This window comes from Bufo gargarizans, chromosome 1 (assembly GCF_014858855.1).
Source record: "Bufo gargarizans isolate SCDJY-AF-19 chromosome 1, ASM1485885v1, whole genome shotgun sequence".
NCBI lineage: Eukaryota > Metazoa > Chordata > Amphibia > Anura > Bufonidae > Bufo > Bufo gargarizans.
Genome location: NC_058080.1, coordinates 390,841,315 through 390,861,128, shown reverse-complemented (window position 1 = coordinate 390,861,128; position 19,814 = coordinate 390,841,315). Strand labels below are relative to the sequence as shown.

The 19,814-nt window shown below is 46.7% G+C and overlaps 1 protein-coding gene across 2 annotated transcripts in view; it reads right to left on the bottom strand.

The window, feature by feature from the left end:
* The window catches only part of PCGF3 (polycomb group ring finger 3), a 146,556-nt gene extending 131,291 nt beyond the window's left edge, over window positions 1-15,265 (bottom strand). For both annotated transcript variants that reach the window (XM_044285728.1, XM_044285733.1), the window contains exon 1: window positions 14,965-15,265. The gene's annotated coding sequence lies outside the window, so the exon portion shown is untranslated. The remainder of the gene's footprint in view (window positions 1-14,964) is intronic.
* Window positions 15,266-19,814: the final 4,549 nt, after the last annotated feature.

Genomic DNA, 19,814 nt, shown 5'->3' with positions numbered 1-19,814 from the left:
GAGTGAAGCACGTTGGGCTTCTTTAGAAAAACCAGCAGGAAGTTGAAGGAAACAGGAAGTTCTGCATATAAATGTCCTGCCCAGATGAGCTGATGGACAGAACAAGGGAAGGAAAGTGGGGCAAAAATATGCAGTGTGTTTGGGGAATGGCCTGCAAGATCAAATCAGTTCAATAAATGACCCTCAAAATGCTTATAAGCCGTCTAAGGCTGCCTATATACTTTGCAGTTGCTGCCAGTACAATTGACTGCAAACAGAACAGTGGCATGGTGGCTCAGTGGTTAGAACTGGTAACTTTGTATGTTCTCCCCGTGTTTGCATGCGAATCCTCCTGCACTAAAAAGACATACAGGTGAACCTCAATAAATTAGAAGGATATCAAAAATGTATTTCGGTAGTTCACTTCAAAAATGAAAACTCATATTCTATAGATCTATTGCACACAGAGTGATCTATTTCAAGCGTTTATTTCTTTTAATGTTGACGAATATGGCTTACAGCTAAGGAAAACCCAAAAGTCAGTATCTCAGAAAATTAGAATATTGTGAAAAAGTTCAATATTGTAAACTCACTGGAGGATCTTTATCGAACTGGTGTAAAGTAGAACTGGCTTAGTTGCCCATAGCAACCAATCAGATTTCACCTTTTGATTTTAAAATGAGCTGTGAATAATTAAAGCTGGAATCTGATTAGTTGCTTTGGGCAACTAAGCCAGTTCTACTTTACACCAGTTTGATAAATCTCCCCCATTGTGTCACACTCTAATCAGCTAATCCACACTAAACACCTGCAAAGATTTCCTAAGGCCTTCTGCACACGACCGAATGGCTTTTTCAGTGTTTTGCGGTCTGTTTTTCACGGATCCGTTGTTCCGTTTTTTATTTCCGTTGTGTTTTTGTTCCGTTTTTCCGTATGGCATATACAGTATACAGTAATTACATAGTAAAATTGGGCTGGGCAAAACATTTTCAATAGCTGGTTCCGCAAAAAACGGAACGGAAACGGAAGACATACGGATGCATTTGAATAGAGCCAAGTAACGTGATTTGCGGACAATAATAGGACATGTTCTATCTCTAACTGGAACGGAAAAACGGAAATGGGATGCATATGGAGTACATTCAGTTTTTTTTTATTTTTTTGCGGAACCATTGAAATGAATGGTTCCGTATACGGAACGCAAAAAAGTCCAGTAAACGGGGGGGGGGGGGGGGGGGAACGGTTGTGTGCAGGAGGCCTAAGGGTGCTGGCACGCAGTGCAGTTCTGCCATGCATTCAGGAAGCAGTTTTCAATTTAGCCAGTTTATCAGCCTTGTTAACCCCCAGTGTTCTGCAGTGTGGGAATTATTTATTCATTTCAGCTTGCTACAATAAAAAACTGCATCCTAACTGCATGTCAGAACTGCACTGTGTGCCAGCAACCTAAGCCTTTAAATGGTCGCTTAGTCTGGTTCAATAGGCTATACAATCACGGGGAAGACTGATGACTTGACAGTTGTCCAGAAGACAGTCATTGACACCCTCCACAAGGAGGGAAGCCACAAAAGGTTATTGCTAAAGAAGCTGGCTGTTCACACAGTGCTGTATCCAAGCATATCAATGGAAAGTTGAGGGAAAAAGAGTGGTAGAGAAAGGGGCACAAGCAACAGGGATAACTGCTGCCTTGAAAGTATTGTCAGGGCTCATGCACACGAACATATTTTCTTTCCGTGTCCGTTTGAGAGTTTTTTGCGGAACGTCTATGGAACCATTCACTTCAATGGTTCCGGAAAAAAAAAAAAAAGGAAGTTACTTTGTGTGCATTCTGTTTCCGTATGTCCTTATTTCCGTTCTGCAAAAAAATAGAATATGTCCCATTATTGTCAGCATTACGGACAAGATAGTACTGTTCTAAGGGCCAGCTGTTCCTTACCGCAAAATATGGAATGCACACGGATGTCATCCGTATTTTTTTGCGGCTTCAAGATCCAATAAAGACAGACGTATCCAGGACATGGGCTACAACTGTTGCATTCCTTGTGTCACGTCACTAATGATCCAGAGATGTCAAATACATCTAACCTGGGCTAAGAAGAAAAGGGACTGGAATGTTTCTCAGTGGTCCAAAGTCCTGTTCTCAAGTAAAATTTGCATTTCATTTGGAAATCATGGTCCCAGAGTCTAGAGAAAGGGTGGAGAGACACACAGTCCAAGTTGTTTGAGGTCCAGTGTGTGGTTTCCACAGTCAGTGATGGTTTGGGGAGCCATGTCATCTGCTGGTGTTGGTCTACTGTCTTTTATCATGTTACTGTATATCAAGTCCAAAGTCAGAGCAGCCATCTAACAGGACATGTTAGAGCACCTCATGCTTCCCGCTGCTGACGAGCTTTATGGAGATACTTATTTCATTTTCCAACAGGACTTGGTACCTGCCCACACTGGCAAAAGTATCAATACCCGGTTTAATAACTAGGTTATCAGTGTGCTTATTTGGCCAGTAAACTCACCTGACCTAAACCCCATGGAAAATCTATGAGGTATTGTCAAGAGGACGATGAGAGACATCAGACCCAACAAGGCAGGAGAGCTAAAGGCCGCTATCAAAGCAACCTGGGCTTCCATAATACCTGAGCAGTGCCACAGGGTGATCGCCTCCATACCACGCCGCATAGATGCTGTAATTTATGCAAAAGGAGCCCCGACCAAGTATTAAGGTCATATACTGTACATACTTTTCAGTAGGCCAACATTTCTGTATTAATCATTTTTTAATTGGTCTAATAATATTCTAATGTAAGCTATAATCAACATTCAAAAATAAACAATTAAAATAGATCAATTGTGTAATGAATCTATGTAATATTATGAGTTTCACTTTTCGAATTGAATAACTGAAATAAATTAAAGCTTTTGACGATATTCTAAATCCTGTATTACACTACCCGATTTTTCGGCAGATAATCGCTAACAAGCGTTCGCATGAACGCTCATTAGCAACCATCTGGTAGTGTAATACTGCAGCCGATTGCCCAGTGAGCGAGCAAAGAGTAATCCAAATCTTTTGAAAAATTATCGTTTGCAGGCAGCAGATCATAGTGTCTAATAACGATCTGCCGCCGGCAAACCACTATACAGCATGGGGACGAGAGATGGCATAGTAATTATTCCACCCCATGCTGCAGGGGAGATCGCTGCATGTAATAGAAGCGGTCTCCTCTGCTAGCAAGCAGGCGATTGCCAGAAATGAATGCTTCCCTCCCGACAATAGTCTGCCGTAACAGGCTGTGTAATAGAGCCTTAACTTATTGAGATGTACCTGTACTGTAGGGAACTTAGATTGTGAGCTTCACTGGAGACAGCAAAAGATGATAACGTCTGTAAAGAATATGTTAGGCCTCTTTCACACTTGCGTTGTCCGGATCCGGCGTGTACTCCACTTGCCGGAATTACACGCCGGATCCGGAAAAACGCAAGTGAACTGGAAGTATTTGAAGACGGATCCGTCTTCAAAATGCTTTCAGTGTTACTATGGCAGCCAGGACGCTATTAAAGTCCTGGTTGCCATAGTAGTAGTGGGGAGCGGGGGAGCAGTATACTTACAGTCCGTGCGGCTCCCGGGGCGCTCCAGAATGACGTCAGAGCGCCCCATGCGCATGGATGACGTGCCATGCGATCACGTGATCCATGCGCTTGGGGCGCCCTGACGTCACTCTGGAGCGCCCCGGGAGCCGCATGGACAGCAAGTATGCTGCTCCCCCGCTCCCCACTACACTTTACCATGGCTGCCAGGACTTTAGCGTCCCGGCAGCCACGGTAACCATTGAGAAAAAGCTAAACGTCGGATACGGCAATGCGCCGAAACGACATTTAGCTTAAGGCCGGATCCGGATCAATGCCTTTCAATGGGCATTAATTCCGGATCCGGCCTTGCGGCAAGTCTTCAGGATTTTTGGCCGGAGCAAAAAGCGCAGCATGCTGCAGTATTTTCTCCGGCCAAAAAACGTTCCGGTCCGGAACTGAAGACATCCTGATGCATCCTGAACGGATTTCTCTCCATTCAGAATGCATTAGGATAAAACTGATCAGGATTCTTCCGGCATAGAGCCCCGACGACGGAACTCTATGCCGGAAGAAAAGAACGCAGGTGTGAAAGAGCCCTTAGCGGTATATAAGCGAGTAAAATAAATCCACTAATTTATCCTCAGGTATCTTAAAGGTACTTTTCAAAATTACTAATGGTAAAGATACCTTCTATGACCTTTTCTTTACCATAAGAAGATTAACATGGGGTAGATATATCAAGAATAGTCAAAAGAAAAAAAAAAAAAAAAAAAAAAAAAAAAAAAAAGGAGGAATCGTCTAATAAATGTACTTTGCTGCATATTTACAGTTAGGGAATACGCACAAGGTTGTATTACAGTTCCATATGGCACAGATTTGCAATATAACATCCATAGGCTGCTTTGGACCCATGCAAGCTTTTTTCCTCGAAATCTATGACTGGAAAAAAATTGCCCCTTATTCTACTGCAGCCATATTAGGGTACTTTCACACTTGCGTTGTTCGATTCCAGCAGGCAGTTCCGTTGCCTGAACTGCCTGCCTGATCAGGCAAACTGTATGCAAACGCATGTCATTTTTCTGACTGATCAGGATCCTGATCAGTCTGAAAAATGCATTGCAATACCGGATCCGTTTTTCTGATGTCATCAGGCAAAACGGATCCGGTATTTATTTTTTTCTCATTTTTAAAGGTCTGTGCATACGCAGACTGGAAGGACGGATCCGGCACTAATACATTCCTATGGAAAAAAATGCCGGATCCGGCATTCAGGCAATTTTTTCGCCGGAGATAAAACCGTAGCATGCTACGGTTTTCTCTTTTGCCTGATCAGTCAAAACGACTGAACTGAAGACATCCTGATGCATCCTGAACGGATTACTCTCCATTCAGAATGCATGGGGATATGCCCGATCAGTTCTTTTCCGGTATAGAGCCCCTGTGACGGAACTCAATACCGGAAAAGAAAAACGCCAGTGTGAAAGTAGCCTTACAGAGCACATCTCAGAGAACATAACTCCAAGTAGTGCCATACAGGGTCCATGCACACAACACCGCTGTATGGACTTTTAGAGTGAACACTTCTCTCCTAGTCAGCATACAGCACTTATTCTCAATTTGTATGCTTCCTAATCGCATTAAAGGGATTGTCCAGCTCTTGTAAATGATGACGTATCCTCAGCATAGGCCACTACTAGCTAATCAGTGGGGGTCCAACACCCAGCACCACTGCAGACCAGCTCCGTCAGCGGATCTACACTGCACCATCAACACTGAAGTGGACAGCGCACCTCACTGCAGCAGTGTTCCCATTGTGGATCTGTGATCAGACATGAACCAGTTCAAGGGAGCAGCTGTTGGCCCGGGAGATCCGGCAGACACAAGGACCGTATTCAGGGGAGCAGCGGTCGAGCCGGAAGATCCAGCAGGCAGAAGGACCTCGTTCCCAAGCTATAACGTTCGTGTGAAACCGCATTTAGCGTCCACAATGTACCTTAGATGACTGCAACCAGCACAGTTTTCATTCAAGATCATCATGCAGAGGAGCACTGCCTTATGAAATTGCAGTATATTTTCCATATTAAACTCCATGTACTAAGGCTAGTTTCACACTATCGGCAGCCTTCTCCGGCAGGCTGTTCCGGTGGGTGAATAGCCTGCCGGATCCGTGCTGCCGCTAGCGCGGCAGGTCCGCTCCAGCCCCATTGACTATAACAGGGGCGAGCCGGAGTTCCGGCGGCAGCACGGCAAACATACCGAGAGGCGGCCGGAATAAAACAACGACATGTCGGCATGTTTGACATGCTGCCGCAGGAATTCTGGCCCGCCCTCATTATAGTCAATGGGGCCGGAGCGGACAGAGAAGGCTGCCGCTAGTGTGAAACTAGCCTTAGATGAATAAACACTAATGACAACAGGATCAGGTTAAGCAGATGTTAAGCTTGCTACACCCTTTAGGCCCCTTTCACACGGGCGAGATTTCCGTGCGGGTGCGATGCGTGAGTTAAACGCATTGCACCCGCACTGAATCCTGACCCATTCATTTCTATGGGGCTGTGCACATGAGCGGTGATTTTCACGCAACACTTATGCGTTGCGTGAAAATCGCAGCATGTTCTATATTCTGCGTTTTTCACGTAACGCAGGTCCCATAGAAATGAATGGGGTTGCGTGAAAATCGCAAGCATCCGCAAGCAAGTGCGGATGCGGTGCGATTTCCACGCATGGGTTCTAGGTGACAGTCTATTCACTGTATTATTTTCCCTTATAACATGGTTATAAGGGAAAATAATAGCATTCTGACTACAGAATGCTTAGTATAATAGTGCTGGGAGGGTTAAAAAAAATAAAAAAGTTAACTCACCTTATCCCCATGATCGCCTAGTTCCCGGTCGGTCTCTTCTTTAGCTGTGACTAAAGGACCTGTGGTGATGTCAGATCACATGCTCCATCACCATGGTGATGGACCATGTGATTGGAGCATGTGATCTGACATCACCAAAGGTCATTCAGCCCAAGCCCACAGCTAAAGAACAGACCGACCGGGAACTACACGATAATGGGTATAAGGTGAGTTAAGGTTTTTATTATTTTTTTAACCCTTCCAGCGCTATTATACTAAGCATTCTGTATTCAGAATGCTATTATTTTCCCTTATAACCATGTTATAAGGGAAAATAATAGAATCTACAGAACATCAATCCCAAGCCCGAACTTCTTTGAAGAAGTTCGGGTTTGGGTACCAAACATGCGCGATTTTTCTCACGCGAGTGCAAAACGCATGACAATGTTTTGCACTCGCGCGGAAAAATCGCGGGTGTTTCCGCAACGCACCCGCACATTTTTCCGCAACGCCCGTGTGAAACCAGCCTTACTGTCTATGAGGAACTAATTAAAGTGCAGATGGTGTTTACAGCCCAAGTGACAGGTTTCATTTTTTTCCCCCTAATTCATAATCGTCATTAGTAGCACAATGTCACAAACTAGGCCCTATTACACAGTCAAGATTATTCGGAACGTTCCCAATAATTGGCTTATGTAAATGTGCCAAAGAACAAGCAAACTATGCAGCAACCAAAACCATGACTTCTGGGCTGCAGAATAACTGAATCTGTATAAGGGCTAGGTGACGGCTCATCCCCATACAGAGGAGATGATTACTGTATGAAAATGCAGCCATCATCTCCGATAGTGTTGAATGCTTTATCCGAGGTCGCTTTGTACAAAACTTCAGATTCAGGGTACTTTCACACTAGCGGTTTTCTTTTCCGGCATAGAGTTCCGTCCTAGGGGCTCAATACCGGAAAAGAACTGATCAGTTTTATCCTAATGCATTCTGAATGGAGAGCAATCTGTTCAGGATGCATCAGGATGTCTTCAGTTCAGTCATTTTGACTGTTCAAGACGGAGATAAAACCGTAGCATGCTGCGGTATTATCTCCAGCCCAAAAAACTGAACACTTGCCTGAATGCTGGCATTTTTTTGCATAGGAAAGTATTAGTGCCGGATCCGGCATTCAAAATCCTTCATGAGCAGACCGAAAAAAAAAATAATAATAAAATGCCAGATCAGTTTTTCTGGATGACACCGGAAAGACGGATCCGGCATTTCAATGCATTTATAAGACGGATCAGGATCCTGATCAGTCTTACAAATGCCATCAGTTGGCATACGTTTTGACGGATCCGGCAGGCAGTTCCGGCGATGGAACTGCCTGCCGGATTCCTCTGCCGCAAGTGTGAAAGTACCCTAATACTGTACGGAGAGCCACTTTCGTACAGTATTAGAATGTATGGGCTCCGACAAGCCGAAGTTAGTTATTCACAAAATAGCGCGTAACGTTGTTGAACAACTTTAGTTTACTTTAACCAATGGTTTGTTTCCCATAACTGCCTTATCAGTCAGACTGTGTAAAGGGGTGTTAATGGTGTGTGGCAGATCGCTGTGGCTGTAGAGATAATCTTGTTAAAGGGGTTGTCCCATCTCAGCTATAAAAGGCCAAGAAGGGGCAACTCCGACAGTGGCTTAACACATAACACATGCAGCCTAGCTTAGGCCCAATGACCAGTTGTGAAGTGTAATGATAACATGATCAACAACGTACTACCCATAAGGAAATTTACTGGTAAACCAGGCACAATGTCTTGTAGACCTAGCCTACCTGGATGTACGGATACCTTTCACTTAGGCTGGGTTCGGACCTGAGCGTTTTACAGCGCGTTCCTACGCGCTGTAAAACGCTCAACAGGCAAGAACCAATCAATCATTCCCTATGGGAATGGTTCTCACCTGAGCGTTTTACAGCGCGTACGATCGCGCTGTAAAACGTCCGACGCCCCAAGAAGTACAGGAGCTTCTTTGGGGCGTCTTGTCGCGCGTTCCGGTACTTAGACTTCAGCGGGAACGCGCGACAATGGGCGTTCGCTTGTCTCTGTATGCGCTATTGCAAACGCCCGTACAATCGCGCATACAGAGCGTACGTTCAAGTACGCTCAGGTCTGAACCCAGCGTCAGGGATCTGTTGCTTCATTCTGGAGAAGTACTTTTAATCCATATGCAAATGAGCAGTTAAGTGCACTGAGAACAGTCCCAAGCCATTCTGTGCACCCTCTCTGCATGGTTTTTGTGCAGATTTCTATCCGCACATTTTCTTGTGGGTTTTGGTAAGGATTTTATGCAGATTTTCCCTGCACAAATGCACGCCAAAAAGAAAAACAAATGCAAAATACATCACATTTGACTAATCTCATTCACTTTGCTGGTGCTGTATGCTGATTCTTTTTTCCCCGCACAAGTGATCCACAAGTGATCCACAGCGTGTATTGGTAGCCTAAATGTGGCCAACCCCTTTGATACCCTTACGCTGGGTTCACACCTGAGCGTTTTACAGCGCGTTCCTACGCGCTGTAAAACGCACAACAGGTAAGAACCAATGATTCCCTATGGGAAGGGTTCACACCTGGGCGTTTTACAGCGCGTACGATCGTGCTGTAAAACGCCCGACGCTCAAACAAGTACAGGAGCTTTTTTTGGCGCGTTTGACGCGCGTTTGGGCCATAGACTCTTTGGACAACACTGCTGTCAATCACCCAAACGCGCGTCAAACGCGCGTTCACTATAAAAAAAACGTGCATAAAACGCGCGACAAAAACGCGCAGAGAAACGCCTAGGTGTGAACCCAGCGTTAAAGATCCCAGACAACAAATGAGTGTTGCTAACTGATGCACAAGTGACCGACCTGAACTAACTTTCCGACTACATCAGCCCATGTAAAAGCCCCTACTAAGGTGGGTTCACCCCATAAGTTTTTGATGGCGTTTTTCTGCACTGTTTTTAGTAGTGCTTTTGCAGTAAATACGCCAGCTACAGATGTTAGCTGGAGGTCTACGGAAAATAAGAAAACACACAAGCATTTTTTTTTGTTTTGTTCCTGACGTTTTTGTTAATTAAGTGGCATTTTTTGTCTTTCTGGCTTCTTTTTAAAAAATGTAGCATGCTGTAGCTCTTGACTTTGCTTCATATCCATCCCTATGGGGGAAAAAAACATGAGGAAACTGCTAGTGGCAAGACACACTGGGAGAGATTTATCAAAACTGGTGCAAACAGAAACTGGCTTAGGCTCTGTTCACATATCCCATTCGCAGATCTGGTGCAAATGTCGGCAGTCAGCTGGATAAAAAAAATGCATGCAATGGTTTTTGTCCGGCTGAAAACCAGCATTTATGCAGAAAAAGTGGCCGGATCACAGATGGACCTCATTGCAGTCAATGCACACCCGACGGTGAAGTAGAGTATCCGGCAAGCTGCTTTGTGCCGGAACAGCCTGCTGGATCTCTTGACGAAGATGTGAACGAAGCCTAAGGCTACTTTCACACTTGCGGCAGAGAGATCCAGCAAGCAGTTCCGTCGCCAGAACTGCCTGCCGGATCAGGCAAAATGTATGCTAACTGATGGCATTAGTAAGACTGATCAGGATCCTGATCAGTCTTAAAAATGCCTGATCAGTCGAAAAAATGCATTGAAATGCCGGATCCGTCGTTCCGGTGTCATCGGGCAAAATGGATCCGGCATTTATTCTTTTCACCTTTTTTTCAGTCTGCGCATGCGCATAACAGAACGCCGGATCCGGCACTAATACATCCCTATGGGAAAAAATGCCGGATCCGGCGTTCAGGCAAGTCTTCAGTTTTTTTCGCCGGAGATAAAACCGTAGCATGCTGCGGTTTTCTCTTTTGCCTGATCAGTCAAAACAACTGAACTGAAGACCTTCTGATGCATCCTGAACGGATTACTCTCCATTCAGAATGCATGGGGATATGCCTGACCAGTTATTTTCCGGTATAGAGCCCCTGTGACAGAACTCTATGCCGAAAAAAGAAAAACGCAAGTGTGAAAGTACCCTTAGTTACCCATAGCTACAAATCAGATTCCACTTTTCATTTCTCAGAGCTCCTTTGGAAAGTCAAATGATCAATCTGATTGGTTGCATTTTTCCTTTGCACCAGTTAGATGAATACCCGAACAGCACACAAGAACGCAGGTGTGAAAGAGCCCTAACCCTGGGTTCACACCTGAGCGTTTCTCAAACGCGCGTTCTTATGCGCGTTTTTGTAATAGTAAACGCGCGTTTGACGCGCGTTTGTGTCATTGACTGCAGTGTCCTATGGCCACAAACGCGCGTCAAAACGCCCCAAAGAAGCTCAAGTACTTGTTTGAGCGTCGGGCGTTTTACAGCGCGTTCGTACGCGCTGTAAAACGCCCAGGTGTGAACCATTCCCATAGGGAAGCATTGGATTTCATGTCTTGAGCGTTTTACAGCGCGTTTGAACGCGCTGTAAAACGCTCAGGTGTGAACCCAGGGTAAGACAGATAAAACAAGTCCTTACATATAACAGTCAGGAATAGCTGCTAACTGGTAACTAATCAACTTACGGTGGGTCAGAAAAGACCATTGTATGTATGCAGAAAATATTGTATCCTGAGGCCAATGCATCTTGAGGGATCACTGTATACAAAAAACTATAACTTATGTAACTTATAGACATATATAAATAACATAATGCTCTCGATAGTAAAGGAATGGAATGCAGCGCTGTAGTGACAGGCACTGGTAGGGTGCGACAATTTCTAAGCTGGCTCTAAACAAATCCAGTGACACTTTAGAAACAATGAGCAGGTAGAATAGCAAAGTGACCATTTGTCCAGCAAGCCTAGCCATGCTACAGTAAGAGTACAGGAGTTACAGTCTCCATGCTGACAGTCACAAAGTCACAAACAGTATCAGCATGTACACAGCATCAGACTCAATATGACCATTATTCATAGACAGATGGGTGGTGGGTGCAGATCACTGATTATTCAGCAAACCTAATCCAATGAAAATATGGTGCCTTCAACCAGAAACTGACCAGTAAAGTACATCACAAGCACTTCATGATATCCATGTACACCCTTTAGGCCTCCTTCACACGTTAGTGAACTGCAGACGTGTGCTGTCCGTGTTCTCCACCAGCAGAACGTGGATCCACTGATTTTAACGTGTTTAGGCCTCATGCACACGACCATTGTTTTAGTCCGCATCCGAGCCGCAGATGCGGACCCATTCACTTCAATGGGGCCGCAGCCAGCAAAAAAAAATAATATATATAACCTGTCCTATTCTTGTCAGCATTTTGCGGACAAGAATAGGCAGTTATATCAATGGCTGTCCGTGCCGTTCCGCAAGACGTCATCCGTGTTTTGCGGATCGCAATACACACAACGGTCGTGTGCATGAGGAAGGCCTCTTTCAGACTTGCGTTGTCCGGATCCGGCGTGTACTCCACTTGCTGGAATTACACGCCGGATCCGGAAAAACACAAGTGTACTGAAAGCATTTGAAGACGGATCCGTCTTCAAAACGCTTTGAGTGTTACTATGGCAGCCAGGACGCTATTAAAGTCCTGGTTGCCATAGTAGTAGTGGGGAGCGGGGAAGCGGTATACTTACAGTCCATGCGGCTCCCGGGGCACTCCAGAATGACGTCAGAGCACCCCATGCGCATGGATGACGTGCCATGCGATCACGTCATCCATGCACCTGGGGCGCCCTGACGTCACTCTGGAGCGCCCCGGGAGCCGCACGGACGGTAAGTATGCTGTTCCCCCGCTCCCCACTAAACTTTACCATGGCTGCCAGGACTTTAGCGTCCCGGCAGCCATGGTAACCATTCAGAAAAAGCTAAACATCGGATCCGGCAATGCGCCGAAACGACGTTTAGCTTAAGGACGGATCCGGATCAATGCCTTTCAATGGGCATTAATTCCGGATCCGGCCTTGCGGCAAGTCTTCAGGATTTTTGGCCGGAGCAAAAAGCGCAGCATGCTGCGGTATTTTCTCCAGCCAAAAAACGTTCCGTTCCGGAACTGAAGACATCCTGAATGGATTTCACTCCATTCAGAATGCATTAGGATAAAACTGATCAGGATTCTTCTGGCATAGAGCCCCGACGACGGAACTCTATGCCGGAAGAAAAGAACGCAGGTGTGAAAGAGCCCTTACTCATGCATCAGTGAATTTCCAGTGACACAAATCAAATGGCATCCGTGGTCTGTCAGTGTTTTTTCACTGAATACAAGTAGGAAGAAAGCTGGAAATCCCTTTTTAAGCCCAGCAGTACACATGGAGTACGGATGACACACGGGGGCAAAAAACAAGACACGCAGACATCTTAACGGATGACCATCTTGTAATGGACATCTAGCCATTCTGCAAACAATAGAACATGTCCTATTCTAGTCCGTTTCAAGAACAGCCAGTTCTAGTTGAAAAATGCGGCATGCACAAAGCCTGTAACCGTATTTTGTAGATCCACGGTTTGCGGACCATAAAAATGAGACCTTAAGTTGTTGGAAAAGTAAGTAAATGCCAAACCAGACAGGGCAGTAAGGTAACAGGTTGTGTGTAGTGTTGAGAGAACTTGTGTTTTCAAGTTCGGCGTACAAGGTTCAGATTATCTAAGATTTCCGTTATGGATTCCGCTACCACGAACCATAACTTACGGTCGGTGGTAGCTTAATCCCATAACGGAATTCTTAGAGAACCTTGTAAGCCGAACTTTAAACACAAGTTCGCTCAACACTAGTTGTGGTGCATGAATGAAATTCAAACATTACCCAAAGCTAAAAATACAAGATTAAATACAAATAATTCTAATCAATCATTATCTCTGCTAGGGTCGCATTCATAGGAACGAAATAAATCACAAGCTTTCTGAAGTTCAAGTGCTGAATCCCACTCCTCTTGTAAGTCAAGGATCTGTGACACCAAGATAAATGGGGCTGTTTGGCAGGGTCTTCATGCTGGAGAGCCTCCTCCATAGCCCCTTCACTTTTACAGAAGATGTTCAGGAACCAGTTATGGTCATTTGTTTCTAACAGGGGCTTATCGTCATTTTTTTTTTTTTTTCTGCAGAGCCATTCATCTGTAAGTTAGGGAAAGAAAATCACCTGCGACCACCACAGACCCCTATTAAACAGCACCATAGATCTTAAGACCTGGCCACGTGTGAGTAGGACTTAATAAAGTGGAGATTGTGCTCAGAGCCTATCATACCCAAATTATGGAGTGTCTTCAACAACTATGGGGCAATGAAACCAGAAAAGAAAAACATAGGTAAATATCAAATGGAAGCTACAAACCAACAGAAAACGAGAAAAGCTGGAAGCAGAAACTGATTTCAACAGTAGGAAATCTACAAGGGCGCTGCACTAGAAGAAAGGGGAAAGTGCCCTTTAGGTGGGCATAAGACACTATAACAAAGCATGGAGGCCACCCAAGACCTCTGACGGTGCCACATGAAGGGAACAGTGCAATAAACAATATAAAAAGCATGAAAACAGACATTAAGTAGAATAAAGTGACAAGACATAAATGTTGACCCAGCAGAACCAAAAAGTAGAGTGTAGGACATCTGTCAATGTGTTAGAAGGCAACTCACAAGTGGTAAGTAGCTATCTAAAGTTTAATTGTGGACCAATACCTGTACCCCAAAAAACAGACCTGAATATAAAAAGGAGATTACAGAGGCAGGGGGTGGTGATATGCACCCACAAGTAGGTGGCAAGACAATGTAGAACACCACCATGTGTATGATCAGTAAGATAGACCACCAAGGACAAGAAATGTGTCATGTGCATCTAGGCTGGAGAAAGGTGGAAAAACCATCAGAGGAGTAAAAAGTTACACATACATTGAAACTGCAGAGCCAATCTATGGTGCTGGTGGATCAAGGCCAGTGGAGATCTCTAGGAATATTTAGTAGCCAACAGTGGAGAAAAGTGACAGCCAGCTGGCACTGGCCAAAAAGAAGAAGAGGGTAGCACTAGTGGGTGAAATGCCAAGAGACTCAGGCGTAAAAGTGAGAATGAAAGCATTATGAAGAGGTGGCTGGAAGAAACTGAAGACACATGGATCATGGTGAAGACACCTAGGAGGTTCTCATGACACAGGTGCACAGATGGAAGAAGGCATGGAGAACTTATTGTAATGGCAGGTGAGTGAAGGGTAAAAGGGCAATCCAGCTTGGGATAAGTAAGGATCCTAATGGGGGTGGAAAGCAGAGGCACTATAGAATCCCCCTTGAGGCCATGAGCCAGGGGGTCTTCTGGAAAGTAGGAAGGGGAGGGGGAGCAGTGAGATAAAAGCCAGGATGGAGACAGTACAGGACTGAGGAGACCATGGGGGCTTGGAGCATGGCTTAGTCCTGGCTCAGCCAGTGCAGGAGGGCATTAAAGGGAAATGAAGAGGTGCTATATTACACAGGGGGAGGGCTGAGGAGGAGGAGGAGGCATGACCATGACTATCCCCATCTAGCAGATCCCAGTTCCCCTCTCTCTCACACTTTGCAGGGTGGAAATCAGCCCCTGACCTGCTGCAATTCTTACCGTGGAGCGGCGCTGTAGTGGCTGTGTCTTGTGTCTCTGGCGATGAAGCCGCTGCTGCTTGCTGGAGGGGCTTTCACCAGCGGCCACAGAGCACAGACACACAGGGCAAAAGGAAAAGCCTCGGTGTGTGTGTCTGTGCAGCTGGCAAAGCCAGGGCTGGGGCTACAGAAGCCCCCTGGAAGCAGCGGGGCGAAGGGGGGGTCTCCCGTCTTCCCAATGAGTCCCCCCTTAGTTGAGAGAAAAATGAGGAGGAAAAATATTCCGGCTGGAGTTTAAAACAAAGAGGCGGAAATAGCCGAGTCGTGCCGAGGAGACCCGAATGTGTGAGCTGCGCCTGCGCGTGGCGGAGGGGGGAGGACAGCATGGAGAGGAGGAGGGGAGGCGCGGGATTGTCCTTCTCTAATGCAGGGAGAGGAAAGGAGGAGAGGTGTGAGAAGCCACCGGCTGCAAGCAGATGTTACTTCAGTCCTCACCTTCTTTTATTACTAGGACATGCCTGCCCAGACTACAAGGCAGCTTTCTGTGGTGAAGTTGGCATATTCCAGTCCCATAGTTGAGATCTGAAATACCTGTTAGAATGCAGGCAATGGCTTTACTGAGGTGTGCTTACTCCTGGGATGTGCAGATGGCTCTGAGGAAACAAGGGACAGGGCTAGAGGACCATGTTCTTTTCACTAAGTGGGTTATTTCCCCCACAGGATTACCCCACAGTATTCCAATGTGTTAATGTGGGACATGGGCAAACTGCTGCCCTGCCCAGGGGTGACCAAACCTCGGATGTTATGACATGGCAAATGGCATATTTCAAAGTAATCTCACATGGTGGTCTTAAAGTTTCTTTGTTCACATATTTTATTGGCCGCCAAGTCACTGAATCCAACATTGCTCTTATGTACAGGAGTATCGCCATCGAGGTGTCAGCCACAGATGTTCCCCATAAGTGCCTCAGCCACAGGTGTGCCCCATAAGGCTGGGTTCACACCTGAGCGTTTTACAGCACGTTCCTACGCGCTGTAAAACGCTCAACAAGGAGAAACCAATGCTTCCCTATGGGAATGGTTCTCACCTGGGCGTTTTACAGCGCGTACGATCGCGCTGTAAAACGCCGACGGCCCAAGAAGTACAGGAGCTTCTTTGGGGCGTCTTGTCGCGCGTTCCCATACATAGACTTTTGGGAACGCGTGACAATGGGCGTTCGCTTGTCTCTGTATGCGCGAATGCAAACGCCCGTACAATCGCGCATACAGAGCGTACGTTCAAGTACGCTCAGGTCTGAACCCAGCGTAAGTGCCTCAGCCACAGGTGTGCCCCATAAGTGCCTAAGCCACAGGTGTGCCCCATAAGTGCCTCAGCCACAGGTGTGCTTCCATAAGTGCCTCAGCCATAGGTGTGCTCCCATAAGTGCCTCAGACACAGGCTTGCCCCATAAGTGCCTCAGACACAGGCTTGCCCCATAAGTGCCTCAGCCACTGGTGTGCCCCCATAAGTGCCTCAGCCACTGGTGTGCCGCAATAAGTGCCTCAGCCACAGGTGTGCTCCCATAAGTGCCTCAGCCACTGGTGTGCTCCCATAAGTACCTCAACCATAGCTGTGCCCCCATAAGTGCCTCAGCCACTGGTGTGCCCTCTATAAGTACCTCAGCCACAGGTGTGCTCCCATAAGTGCCTCAACCACAGGTGTGCCCCCATAAGTGCTTCAGCCACAGGTCTGCCCCCTATAAGTGCCTCAGCCACAGGTCTGCCCCCTATAAGTGCCTCAGCCACAAGTCTGCCCCTATAAGTGCCTTACCCACAGGTTTGCCCCCCATAAGTGCCTCAGCCACCTTTAATGCCTGACCCAGATGTCCCCTGGCTTATTACAGATATGTTCCCTTATTAGCTGAATTTTTACAGGGACTTGTGTTGGGATGGCCTCATGATGCCTAATGCAGGATGTCTTTTGCTTCCAGGTATTAAGTTCTGCGTTCTTTTCTGGTCTTCATGCTGCTGAATGTAGTTTTTCGAATTCCTTAGATAAGACAGGCACCCATTTGGTGGTCATCAATATTCATTCAACTTTTCGAAGCATAATTGACTTTGTGACTTCTCATAACGTGTGCCAAATAAAGTCTTCAATACATTGTGAAATGTTTGCTGACGTATGATGAGAAACCTAATGTTCTCTAACCACCAGCTGTTCTTGGGCCACCACCAACCACTTCTTCTATTCAAAAAAAGAGGATTGTGACGTGTAACCGTAATTTACTAGTTTTTTTTCTTAAATCTGCAGGGCAAGTGATTCTGATTATTTTTGCAATATACTTTATTTGATGATTTTGTACTTTTTTTATTAGAAAGCAGCCTCTGAATTTGTCTTTTGGCAACGAGTTGCTGTAGAAAACCCATCTTGACTGTTCAGCACCGCGCAGTACGGAAATGTGAAGACGCTGCTCGCTCAATGCTGCTGAACCTCACGGCCTCTCTCATATATAGCTAAAACTGGCACTATATATACTGTAGGAAGGCGCAAGGGTCCATCATTGACGGAAGATACATGTCACCGAGGTTCCTGGCCTCGGTGAGATAGGAACCGGTAATTTTGTGTGTCAGCGGCAGCTAGTGCTCACTGACACTGTTTTACTTAGTGTGGCTGTAAAGCCGATCCGGACCGATTCTTATTGGGAGCAGCCAAAGAGCAGGGTGGGTGGCTGTTCCCCACGTTCCAGGCCAGGTTTTGGGCTGGGATTTAAAAATCCAGCCAGCAGCTCAGCTGGGGGTGGAATGATCCTCCAGGTGATAGTGGAGCTGTGGAAGCTCTGTTTTTGGGAGCTGAGGAGTTCCGCCATGGGAGTCAGGAGCCCTAAAGCCTGCTGTGAACTGCCAGGTGACATGTTTTGTTTTGTGGACTCTTGCTGTGTGAATTAACACCGGGTTCCTGCAAAGTATTGTTTTTCTTTTCTGCCTGTTTGTGTGAATAAACACTGAACTTTTGCTTTTCAACCGTGGTCTTGCCTCTGTATTGCGTCCGCTTACCCTGCCTACCAGAGCAAATCCCTACAATTGGTGGCTTGGAGCGGGCAAGCGCAGTGAGGCTGGCGTGAACGCCAAAATATGTTTTGGTTTTAACACGGTTGTATGTCATTATTCAAACCTGTGTCACGTGACAAAATAGAGGCTGTTATGAAGGCCCTCATGGAGGCTAATCTGCAGCAGCGAGAGACCAACCTGCAGCAACTCGAGGCTAACAGGCAGCAGCAAGAGACCAACCAGTTGCTGCTACAACACGTGATGGCTTTGCAGACCGCAGGAACAACCCCAAGCGTCCACGATGCCCGGAAAGCAATCCGTGCAGCGATCCCTAAAATGACCCCCGCAGACGACGTCGAAACCTACCTGGCATTGTATGAGAAAGTGACCACCAGGGAAAAGCTGCCTCAAAACCAGTTGGCTGAGGTCGTCATTCCTTTTCTGACATCAGAGTCCCAGCGGCTGTATTTTGACTTGCTGGACGATCAAGCGGCTGACGACCCAAAGGTAAAGGGTGAGATTTTTTTCAAGACTGGGGGTGAATGTGCTGGTCCGGGCCCAGTGGGTGCATCAGTGGGGGTTCAACCCGGCTAAGCCTGTGAGACCCCAGTATTATAACCTGTTGCAAAAGTGGCTACAACCTGACGTGCTGAGCCCCATTGCTATGCTGGACCGGTTGTTAGCAGACAGGTTCTGGAGGGCTCTGCCACCCCCTCTCCTGCAATGGATTGGCCAGATCTCTCCAGGTAATGCGCTGGAGATGGTCAACCTGGTGGAGCGCTATAAGGCTACCCGGAACTTACAGGGGGGGTTCTTTTGGGAGGGGGGCAGTCAAATCCTGTATCTCTTCACCCCAGAGCCGGTGACTGGTGCCCACCAAACCCACCCAGGATGTAACCCCTGTGGACCCCGCTCCAATAGTTTGCTGGCGGAGTCGGGAGCCTGGCTATGTTCGAGTGGACTGTCCACAGCAGGGGGAACCTATGGACACAAACTATGGTTTATCATTGTATGCCAGGAAGCTGTGTGCAGTAGGTGCTTCAGAGACCCTGAATCATCTGTGCCAGGTGGAGGTGGGAGGCACTCCAGCGGAGGCTCTGTTGGACTCGGGGAGTCTGGTGACCCTGGTATAGGCTCCCCTAGTGCGGAGTCATGAGTATACTGACGGTAAAGTAGGGGTCATGTGTATACATGGGGACTTAAAAGACTACCCTACTGCTATGGTGTCTCTGTCCACGGTTCCTGGCTGGTGGATCCACGAGGTGGCTGTCGCAACCTGTCTACATTATGAACTTATAATAGGGAGAGACTTCCCATCATTGTGGCCTGTTCCGAGAGTGACTGATACCCATGAGACAGGTGTAACCCTAGCAGAGTGGCCCGGCTCAGGGGGGAGACCAGAACCCTGGGAACCTGAGTCCGAAGGGTCAGCGGTAGGGGTAACCACCACTTTGGTGGAAGAGGGGGAGACAACCCCGCTGAGTGTAATGGTAGGAGACATGGAGGACTTGCCGCCAGGTCCTGAGCTGGCAGACCTCAATGTCTCCGGGGATAATTTCGGTATGGCACAACACCGAGATCCAACCCTGGGAAAATGTGTTAATGGTAGATGGTGAACCATAATAACCAGGGGCAGAGTCGGTGTTCCCCCGTTTTGTGGTTCATCAGGGTATGTTGTATCGTGTAAATCACAAACTTGTGTTAGAGTTAGCCCACCAGCATGTTCTTGGGGGTCATCTGGGAATGCAGAAAACACAGGACCGGATACTACAACGGTTTTACTGGCCCAGTTTGTTTAACAAGGTGGACGAGTTCTGTAAGTCTTGCCCTACCTGCCAGGCATCT